Source organism: Monopterus albus, unplaced genomic scaffold (assembly GCF_001952655.1).
Source record: "Monopterus albus unplaced genomic scaffold, M_albus_1.0 scaffold169.1, whole genome shotgun sequence".
Lineage (NCBI taxonomy): Eukaryota > Metazoa > Chordata > Actinopteri > Synbranchiformes > Synbranchidae > Monopterus > Monopterus albus.
In genome coordinates this window covers 302,913-315,064 of record NW_018128049.1, presented here as the reverse complement: position 1 = coordinate 315,064, position 12,152 = coordinate 302,913, and positions in this window count along the sequence as shown.

Here is a 12,152-nt window from a genome sequence, read left to right as displayed (position 1 = left end):
GATCAGTGTATATAGCATGGAGGGTGTACTGGCATCATATTGGTCTACTGTATCAGCAGATTAGACTCAGAAAGAAAACGTCAGACTGTAATATGAGAACAAAGTAATGAAGAGAATACTAAAGATAATCAAAGAATCACAAAATAAAAGAGTGTCTAGTGATTTTTGATCAGGCTCCTAACAATGTGAGTGCAACTGGCTTCTCACTGGACTGACCTCATGTGATTCCAAAGTTTAGCCCTATGCCAGTGTTCCTGGCCAAAAACCTCATACAGCTGAAATGCAATGCATCTTTTTGGAATCAATTAGTTATATGGATTGGTTAATGAAGTCAACATGATTTCTATAAAATAAATAACTTGTAGATATAAAGCAGACATCTTCTTTTTCTTCTTCTTTCGGCAGTTCCCATTAGGGGTCGCCACAGTGAATCATCTGTTTCCACCTAACTCTATCTGACCTTGAGCCTGGCAGCTCCATCTCCAACATCCTTCTACCAATATAACCACTATCCCTCCTCTACACATGTCCAGACCATCTCAATCTGGCCTCTCTGACCTTGTCCCCAAAACAGCCGACCTGAGCTGTCCCTCTGATGTGCTCATTCCTAATCCTGTCCATCCTGGTCATTCCTAAAGGGAACCTCAACATCCTCATCTCTGCTACCTCCATCTCTGCCTCTTGTCTTTTCCTCACTGCTACAGTCTCTAACCCATACACCATAGCTGGTCTTACTACTGTCTTGTACACCTTTCCTTTGATTCTTGCTGCCACTCTTCTGTCACACAACATTCCTGACACCTTTCTCCACCCACTCCAACCTGCCTGCGCTCGCCTCTTCACCTCTTTCCTACACTCCCCATCACATTGAACTGTTGACCCCCAATACTTAAACTCCTGCACCTTCTTGACCACAGCCCCCCTGTAACCTTACTGTTCCACTTCTCTCCCTCTCGTTCATACACATGTATTCTGTCTTATCACGACTGATTTTCATTCCTCTTCTTTCCAGAGCAGACCTCCACCTTTCCAGTTGTTCCTCCACCTGCTCTCTGCTCTCACTACAGATCAAAATATCATCCGCAAACATCACTGTCCACGGAGATTCCTGTCTGAAAATACTAATATAATACTAACATTAAAAATACATTTTTGCAAATGTAAATACTGGTATAGGTGATTTTGCTCAGCTGACCCCATATCATTTTAAAACAGTGCAAACATGCACAGCATTTATATCTATAACCACTGTTAAAATGAACAATACATTTTAGGTGACTTTACATACAGTAAATGGTTTAGATCTCAATTACATTTTGACCTTGCAAGATACTTCTTATCACATTCTGGTGTATAGTCTACATGGTGCAAAGGCTTTTTGTGAAATTACCATGTGAATGTATGGCAATCAAAGCCCATAAATTGAGTCCAGTTCTTCAATAAGAACCTCACAGCTTGACTCTGAGAATCACTCTGTGGCTCAGCATCATTGGACATAATTACATTGACCATAATCCTCCAGCAAAACAATTTATCATCAAACAGAAAGCAAAGAGGGGCCCGCACACATACCCCAGGCTGGGTGATCATTGAGAGCTAGCGGCACCCCTTCTAGTCATATAATTGGGTATCGATGGCCAATGATCTCCTCCATTTCGCCTCTTTCCACTTGGGTGCGCCGCTGGAACGCCCAGACAAGCCAATCACATCTCCTGCTGGGAGGGCGGGGTCCCAGCACCCCAGGGAGAACTAGCATAGACTGCCTCTTCCCATCCTCAGTTAATTGGATAAACTTCCCAGGAAGGTGAAGAAGAGAGAACTGAAAAAGACAGAGATGGAATGAAAGGATAATACCTCTAACCTGGGTCTTATTTTTGCCTTTATTTCCAGCGGTTATGACATACAACACAGTCATGTTGCTTAAAAGAAATATGAGCATTCAGACAGTCAGAAAGGTTGTAGACAAATTGACAGCTGATCAAGATTATGTTATCATGACCAGAATGGTCCTGGAAGTTTGGAACCAATGGAACTAAACTTGGAAATAAAAGTCTCTTCTTTGCTAATTAGCATGAAAATGGATTAAAAACTGGTGCACCCATTTTCACACAACATCACAGAACCCTCTTGTTCTGGGCATTACTGTTGCATAACTGATGTCTGAGTTGGATGTGATAATGTAACAGTGACATGCAGAGGTGGGAAAGAAGACTGAAAACTCTCAAAAGTGATGATCTGCTGAGAGGTTGATGTTATTTATGTAATTGCTGATTCTAACCTCTTTTTTTAAACTTGTCTGGAAGCAAACAGCATAACTTTGTTTTTAATGTTAGATGTTACCAGAAATATATCATCTTTAATCTTAATATTAATACTTGTGATACCAAGTACATATTATGATAGGTAGAAGGACTCAATGATGGACTCAGACAGCAGTACACAAAAGGCTTTATTTAGACTGAAAGTATAAGGATGGGTGTCTCAGACCAGAATCAGTCCTAGCTGACGGCCAAATGCAGGGGTTGGCTGAGGAACGGGAGCAGATGAAGACTTGACGAGCCTGGTCACACAGGCCGGTGTTGCAGGCAGAAGAGGAGCTGAGTGGAATTTCTGCTGGTGCTAGCGTACTCAGGAAAAGGTTAGATGCCCAGGTGAGTGGTGGTAGCAGGACAGGAGGTGGTTGGATCGGCATTGTCATTGAGGAGAACAGGTGGCTGAGTGAGAGGTACAGGAGCTAGTCAGGCAGTGGTGTGGAGCACGGGTGAGTATAGTCACAGATCAGTTGATCACTTGTCTTCATTTCCAAATAGGTTTACCTGACCAGGAGTTTTCTTTATCACACTGTGTGTGTTTTATGCCCCACCTCATAATATTTCAGCAATAAACTTGGAGAGTATGATTACTGAAAGGAGGAGTTGGTAGATCAGCAAAAGTAAGACTCAAGCTGACAATATGAGTCAGAGTCAGAGTTTTTGCACCAAAAAAGGAAGAAAAAAACCCCAGAAGTCTTCTGTTTTAATGTGGTAATAAATCTGAATGGGAAAGGTGAAATGGTGACAAGTTCATGGTGGGGAGTATTTAAAAAATAATGAACAAAACTTCACAGTCAATACTGTAATGTTCATGTAGACTCAGTTTGTTCAAGCACTTCAAGTTAATTGTTATTCAACTGAGGTAAATCTACATGTCTGCACTAAAATCTACAGTAAAGATCCAACACAAAACTTTGCATTTCTCAGAGGCTGTGGCCTGGAGAAAATTAAGAAGACAGCTTTAAGTAGCAAATGTTCAAACACATAAAACAACAAGGTTAAAACAAAGGCGCACTGACTTTTATTACTAGAATCCCCTATTCCCCCAGATCAGACAGGCTGGGTCCAGCCCTGGTCTGGTACTGTATTTACTATTGTACTGTGTAGTTTATATTGTAATTTCACTCTCTGGTGGCTACTAACTAGTTAAGAGAGGGACATGAAAAACAGAAATTTAATTTTATAAATATAATGAAAATTAAACAGCACTAAGTAGCAGCTACTTTATTGCTCAGTTTTTGTTGATACTTCATGTGTCATTTTGAGAATATACTTGTTGTGGACTGTCATTCTGTGAAAAGTAGCCTCATCAACTTAAACAAATAAATATGGATTTCAATTATCTTTCACCTAAGCCCCTATCTTCCACCCAGCACCAGGAATACAGTCCCATGTCAAAGGATAATTTCCTATTGTGCACCTGATGCAGTGTATTTTTTTTCTCCGCCCCCACCATCAAGATACCACATACACTCTCGTCCATCTGGGAGTGTTAACACAAACAAGGGGCCTTTGTAGGCATGTTTTGGCACACTTGGTATCCTGAGGAAGCAAGTTACACCAGTGACCAGCAACAAGCTGATGTAAGTCAACAGTTCAGCATTTTAAAGGCACTGGGTCAAGTTAGTAAATATGCGTGTGCATAAGCGAGTGCACAAGACATGGGCATGCTGCTTGCCACTTAGACAGGGACTCACAGCAGCGCACCAAAATGCTATAAATTAACAATGTTTTTAGAATTAAAATTTATACCCTGTACACCCAGTTATAGTTGATTATATTATGCATCAGAATTATTTGGTCATGACAAGGGTTAGTGTAAATGGAAAACTGACCCATCAGCTGTGTGTGGGACTCGCAAATGGTCAGCATGTGCCATAGTTTGGCCATCCTGTGCCCTGTTGTGGCATACAAACCTACAGTGGATCACTCACAGGTAAAACAGTCTGTTTAAATCCCAGCATCACTGAAGTTCAATGTAAAGTCTGTTTCTGCTGCTGATCGTTTGTCTCCATGGCCCTTCCTGGAAATCACGCTCTAGTCTGTCAGTCTGGATGATCTGAGTTTTGCTCTGTCAGTTGTCTTTTGTAAACAAAATCTGTAGTTGGCACTAAACATTATGAATTTCAACCAGATTATGCCAGTAGGCCTGTTCTTTTTCCTCTCTTGGAGAAAAGAAAAGTGGTGGAGCATTTTCCCAGCAGCACTACACCAATGGTTAATATGTCCCTTTTGCTTTGTCAGTATTAATTTATCAGTAAAATGATCCCAGCCAATGTATATTTCCACCAAAATATCTTCCAGTACACAAGTCTCACAGGTCTTGGTTAAAAGAGCAAAACTGAAAAATAACACCACAGCAAACTTCAAGGTGGAGGCAAACTCAGAGACAAAGCTGTGCTTTATGTTTTTGCCGCTCCAACCACTTGCTTCTTGTTTTATATGTCAGTAGGAAAATGCAGCATTTCATTCATTCAAAAATTATGTTGCATCGTAATACAATCTGACAGTCAAACTTGTCCCTTACAAAACATGTCTGCATTTTCAGTTTATTTGCAGAGCACTTACCACCGCAGCGTGCATAGGAAAGCTGCCTCCATCCTCAAAGATCCCACCCACCCCCAGCATGGACTGTTCGCCTCACTACCCTCTGGCTGGAGGTTCAGAAGTGTGAAGTGTAGGACCTCTAGACTGAAAAACTCTTTCTTTCCCTCTGCCATCAGGCTCCTAAACAGCTGAGGAGATTATTACCAGGAAATACGTCATGTACTGTCGACCTGTACTGTTTACATTCTCAGTTTGCACATGCATAATTGCACATTGACTGTTGACTGCTGCACATGCTGCTCCCATGCAGCATACATTCTCTTATTATATTCTTATAGATTTTTATTACATCTCTGCATTTTCTGCTTAAAGTGCCTTAGATTTTGTGTTACTTATTTATCTACTTTATATTTCATTTGCATTTTGTGGCATTCATGTGGACGACAAAGTAAGAATTTTATTGTACAGGGAAACACGTTTCCTAACTGTGCATATGACGAATAAACACTTTGACTTGACTAGAAACATTTTAAGAAACAAGTAGGCTATAAACTAATAATCTGTACATTAAGACAGCGTTGTGATGCTTGGGTGTTAAACCCTCATTCTGCTCCATATAACTGCAGGGTTATGACAGCAGCTGTGTGATAGGTCAGATTTCAAATTAATGTTCACAAAGTTCTCTTCTTCATTCTAGCATACTTTACTATGCATTATTTCTTAGCATAACATAAACATGTTAACCATGTTTAACAGATCTTTGACTAGAAATGTGAAGCTCAGTGTAACAGATTATAAATATATCTGACAAAGTACCTGTATGATAAGGTTTATGGTCAGACAGTTCTACTGTATAAAATGTGGCCTAAACAAAACCACGACTCTGCAACGTGAATACAGTACTTCAGGCAGTCACGCTCTAATTTGTGTGTTTTTGAAAACAAAACGCCATCTAATGGTGACATTGCGCAAATCAAGGAATAGCACTTTAATTGGCGTGTTTACTGTGGAATCTAGACACACCTTATCAGGAAGCAAGAGAAGGGGGACTCCTGGAAGGCTCATGGGAACTGCTCACCAGCTGAAAGTCTTACAGCTGGGAAGCACAATTCGGAGTGGCTGCATCTGTGCAGTACTTTAACCCTCAGGCTGAAATAGTCTGCCACTTCTAAAACAAAATCTAAATGACCACTAATCCAAGTGGAAGTCTGTTTTGAAATGAATACCATTAGCAATCAAATTACAGGTTTCTTTGACCTTTTCCTCAGGTAAATACTTCTATTTATAACTTTCTGTCACATAATGTTGGGTTAGTGTTTAAGGCTATGCTTAAGCTCTGCAAACCATAAACATACACTGCTCTATGTTTGCCTTTACTGGAATATCTGTGAGAAATAACCTGCAGTGCACAGTGAAGTAGGAAGTATTTTCTGAGAGGAGGTAACTTGTTAGTAAGATAGCATTCCCAAGACACAAGATGCACACAAGATCCAGAACAACACAAAGCATGTTTTAACATCCCTGATCCAGATCTGGATAATCTTTTAGGGTATGATAGGCAGATATGCTGTGCTTCTTACCTAAACATTTCAGGGTTCTATCTTCAATATAGGCCAGGTTATTGTAGAAAATATGTGTTAAATGGGGTTTTTGATGTTAACTTTAAATAGCTGCCAAATCTGGAATCTGAATTAGATCTGGATGAAATTTGGTGATAGATATTACCACCCTACATGTGTATGTAAAATTTCAAATCAAATAATTTTGATAACTTTTGAATATTTTTGTGTGATTGTTTTGTTTTTTTTGTGACCTTGACCTCTGACCATTTTCAGCCAAAATCTAATCAGTTCTAGGATCTCCACCAATGTCTGTACCGAGTATGCTGATGATCCATCCAGCTGTTTGTTTGTAATCCTGCTAACCAGCAAACACACACGGACCCACAAACAACCCCCTTGGCGGAGGTAAAAATAGAACATTTGTAGAGAGGAATTCCTCAAAAACCAGTCTCTGCAGCCATTGTGAGGACTATCCTGTGTATATGCATCACAGACTAACTTTATCTTTTCACTTGATAGGCTTTTAGAAGAATAATCCTCTTTATTGTCATTTTAACACGTACAACAAAGTTTTGTTTGGTGCTGCTATCACAGGCAACTTGGGGGTTCAGTGTTTTAAACCAAGATTCAAACCCCCAACCTTCCAGTTGGGAGACAACTGCTCTACCCACTGCACCACTGTCGCCCCTTTTAGCCCTCAGTAACTGCCATTTTTATGCTTTAAAATACTTGTCAAAGCTTAAGATAATTTGTAGAATACACTTTTATACCCTGTAGTTAATACTGTGGAATGGTCAACATTGTGATATGTCAACACTGCAATAAAGTTTGACTGTTGTTTTGGACTTACAATTTGTTCCCCTTTTACTACTTGTAGTAAGGAGTAAATGATTACTAGCAAAACTCTGTTTTACATTTGATTGTTTTTAGCCCTTCTACATGCAAGATATGAACATTTCCTATCATCTGTAAAAACAGGTACAACTGCAGATGCAGTGCGTGTTTTTGAATGAAGGAGATTCCACATGGACATCCAAAATTACAACTGTGTATAGATGAATGAATGAATGAATGAATGAATGACACTATATTATAGACTCAAGGTCCAAGTTCAGAACAAACAGATGAGAGCAAATCACAAAAATAATCATTTGTTCCCTTTAATTCTTGAACTTGCAGGATATTCTTAGACAACATCATGTCAGGAGAGAGTCCACAGGGCTCCTGGTTCATCAAACACCCCAGGTAGCAGTGACTACAGGACACCAAGTCATCACGACTGACCAGATTCACCCCCTGCTCCCCTTCTCTGCCTCTTCACTCGCTCTCTTCCCCACTCTCCACATTCGTCCCCCTAAGAACCCACAGCCCAGTAATGATCAATGACCTGGAGTCGCTGACTTCAACTCTCGCCTCTTTACCCCTCCCTCCCCTTCCTCCAGCGTCTGGCAGGCACTGAGGCTGGGAGGAACAAAGGGAAGGGAGGGGGTCCACTGGCTGGTTGGATGGAGGACAGGTGGAGTCCAGCCCGGGGTCAGCTATGGGGCCATGCATCATATAAATCAACCTGACGTGTTCACCCAGGCCTGCCTGCTTAAGCCTCCAGCCAGCACCAGGCCGTCTAGCTCTGCACCCACACATCCTTTTTCCATCACAAACCCTAACCACCAGCAGTGTTACCCCTCCTCCCAGTGCCAAGGCTCGGTTTAATGGGTGGGTTTGGAATGGGTCAGTGGACAGGCTTCCAGGATTCCAGGGGCCTTGGTCTGCGAGTCTTCAGGTGCCTTCTGGTATGTTGGGTAGGATGCCAAGGACAGAACAGAATGGAGAGCCTGGCAGCTCAAACACGAGAGCTTACACATCTCTGGGGCACAGGGTGGTTGTCACTGGAAGGCAAGATTTCATTGACAGTAGCTGCTAAAATCTTACAATCTTCTAGTAAAATCTAATTAGTGATGTTTTTACCACCTACTGAAGGTACTGATATTAATCTTCCTGCAAATTCATGGTGTAAATCACTGTCAGTACTATCAAACTTGTGTCCTTTTAAGATAAAAATCTATATGATAATGCTTATTTTACAACTAGCAGTCATTTGATTCATTATTGTATACTTTTTTAACTGAATTTGAAAGTTGTTTTGTTACTACATACATTTCCACTAACCGCAGTGTCAGAGCTGGGCAAGGCACTTGAAAAGTGTAATAAATTACTCATTTGTGATTATAATAGCAGAGGTCATTAGTTATATTGTTAATTATACCACTTAAAAGTAGCGTTATAACAAATCCAATTCTTATGAACTATAAAATGGTAAAAATTTAGCACAAACCTAACAAGAATTATTTTTTATTTAGTACAAACTAACACAGTACATGTATCCACCTGCATAAGAGGATGAACAGATCGGGACTGAACCAACCGTAGTTAGCGGAGGTAGACAGAGCTGAGGCAGGTGAGGCCCTACAGAACCACAGTGGGCCATGTAGCCACACTACATGCGTCAACATGACAGTGCCTCTCTTTATGGCTCTGACCTCTCAGCTACTCTAAACTGGTTTAATTTTACTTAATATTATGATGTTTTCACCAATGTGGATTCTAAAGTTATGTATTAAAATGCGCACAAAAGTACCTCACAAATTCCGTCCAGTATGGATTTAGTATGGGAAAGAGCATTTTCTGTATTAAAACGGGGAAAGCCCGTTATATTATAAGGGATCGGTGGCAACTTCAGTTTTACAAGATGTTACAGGAAAGGAAGACAAGTTTAAATTAGTAGGAGACATGGCATTTAACGTGATAATCCCAAAGGTTTCATGTTGAAGTGGTATTCTGTCCAGATGACCACATCTGTGTGGTTGCATCACTTTTTCAATACAAGTGCACTTAAGGTGGGAAACAGAAGGGTTGCTTTCCTCCTATCTGCACATCTCTGCTCATTTATGCTCTGAAAATCTTACTTTTAATATATAGGTTTTGGGGCATAGCCACTGTAACACATACTGTATATGACATTCTTTGTATGGCATGTTCTGCATGATCTGAGTCTATTGTTATGGGTGGACAGGTACAAGTGGACCCAATGTGCAGACACAGACAAGGGAGTGGAACCAAAAGAGAGTTTATTTAAATGAATAAGGTGCGGGATACCGGGTGGAGGAGAAAAGGGGACAGAGGCCAAGCAGGTTCTGGATGAGACAGGCAGGTGGAGTTGGTTCTGGACAGGACAGGTGGGAAGAGCAGCAAAGAGCTGGGGACAGGTCGGGCAGGGACCAGGGGGGACCTTGGCATGCAGATTGTGGAAGCCAGACAGCAGGAGTCAGGGGAACCAGAGGACTGCGGCGTATGTGGTTAGCCAGCACCAGGATATATATATAGTTGTGTATGTATAAATACATACACGGAAGGTCAGAGGCTTGAACCCCAGTCAGGGGCGGGTCAATATCCAATGTGGGCCCCTAGGCAAGGCCCTTAATGCTACCTGCCTACCTCACTGGTAATGAGATTCAGAAAAACCTAGAGTCACACTGGCTTGGACGTCGCCCAGGTCAACAAGGTCCACGTCAGGTGTTGAGGAACCAGGGCAACCTGATAAGAAGTGGGCTACTAGAACAAGAGCAGGAGCAAGACCTTCATGGACAAGAGATTAGACCAGGGGGTCATCAGGTCCATACCAGTGGCTGGACAAAGCTGGACTGAAAGACAGCACAGAGGCACTAAATATGGAAGCACAGGAACAGGCTCTAAGTACAAGATGAATAGAGGCCAGGGTCTACCATACAAGGCAGGACCCCAGGTGCAGGCTGTGCAAAGATACCCCTGAGACAGCACATAACAGCGTGGTGCAAGATGCTAGCAGGCAGGGCATACATGGAACGCCATAACCAAGTGGCTGGCATAGGGTACAGAAACATCTGTGCCGAGTGCAGGCTGGAAGTCCCAAAGTCAAAATGGGATACACCTCCAATGGTGGTTGAGAATGACCAAGCTAAGATGCTGTGGGACTTTCAGATACAAACTGACAAACTGGATCTTATTTTATATTGTTGTGTACATCAGAGGCCACGGGGCTGGAGTTAGATTCCTTGTATCCCTGATAATACTTGGCAATAAAGTTTATGCTTATGGATACAAGCTGACAAACAAGTTTTTAGTACTTGTATGGTTAATGTGTTCTCACAATTAATATACTGTGCACATTATACATTTCATGTTCTTGTTTAAAGGTTGCAGGAAAACTTACAGGGCAAGTTGCTCTGTGTTTGAAAGCTATATTCTCTCCTCCAAAATCATGGCACATTAAAATTTGCATTCTCAGGGGCCTGTTATCTGTGTCTCAAGTTGTCTTCCGGAAGTTCTCCTTAATGCCTTTTCCCACTTTTCCTCTCAGATTCATTATTTTTCCTACTAATCTCCAGAGTGGATAAAAACCCCTTAAACCCTTCAAAAACCATTTCTCGCCAAGTGACTGAAATAAAACATTATCACCCCTGTTAAATTAATACTCAGTGCCAATAAACTATTGATATCTTCACTCCTTCAAAGTTGGTCTGGCACCTGGGACAGCAGGGAGGGAAATTGAAAAAGATTTTGAGAAAAGGAAAAGGAACAGTTGAGTGCAAATTAAATTGCCATCTTGAACTCGTCTGTTAAGGATTAGTGGTTAATTGTACTTTGCATGCTGTGTCCCCGGCCATTGCTGCAGTGTTGCTGCAAGTTGTCTGCCAGCCGGTGATAGAATACTTGCTGCTTTCATATGAAGAAGAAGAAAAAGAATCACAGAGGCTCAGATTACTGTCCACAGAAAAAGCTGTGGGCGGCGGGAGTGGAGTTTTGTTTTCTTCAATAGGTTTGACACATCACAGTGTAACCTTCTTCAAAGAGTCTTTGTCGTCAACTGTCACAACGTCCTCCATCTTGCCCTTTAGGAGGCAGTGAGACAGGAAATTGTATCAATTAAACAGATTTAGTATTGTTAAGTTGCTCTTCACAAGAGGACACATCTGACAGTCGATGTGTAGGAGTCATGTTTATACATGCAGGGAAGAAATACAGCATGATGTACGTGTGTGTATGTGAAGGCAGAGGACATGTAGCCTCTTTACTGCCCTGAAGAAAACTTATATATCCTAACCATCAAAAACTCAACATTTTAAGAAGTGGTGTGGAAATATTTCCATTGTTACATTTCCCACTGAAATACAGTTGTTAGACACATGGGTGGTAATACCATCTGTTGATTAAAAGGTTGAAATAAAAGCCTTGAGCAAACTTTTTTCAGGTTCAAGCTAAAACTTGATATGGTGAATGAATTCATGTTTAGGTGTAAAGTGTGTAATGTTTAATAGGAGAGGAAACTGAGATATTTTGTGTTCTCGTGTGTATGTGGCTCATGTCAGTTTTCTTTTGTAAAAAGGAAGATAAAGTAGGTGAAAAGAATATGCAAAAAGAAAAGAAGAAGGTGGATGAATGAGTATAGTCAGTGTAGTAATCTGATTATTCACAGAATCAGAGTGTTGTTTTCGTTTGTTTGCCAGAGCGTGTTTTGTCTTTGTGGTGATGCATTGGGGTGTTTGTTTTCGTCACATGGTGGATCATTAGGAAATTTCATGGTTTGTTGTGATGGGTTGAAATATGCAGTTGCACAGTGTTATAACCCTTTTATATGGATGTTGAGGAATTTATTGTTCGTACCTCATGTTCTATTATTTTGCAATGTTTTCAGTGT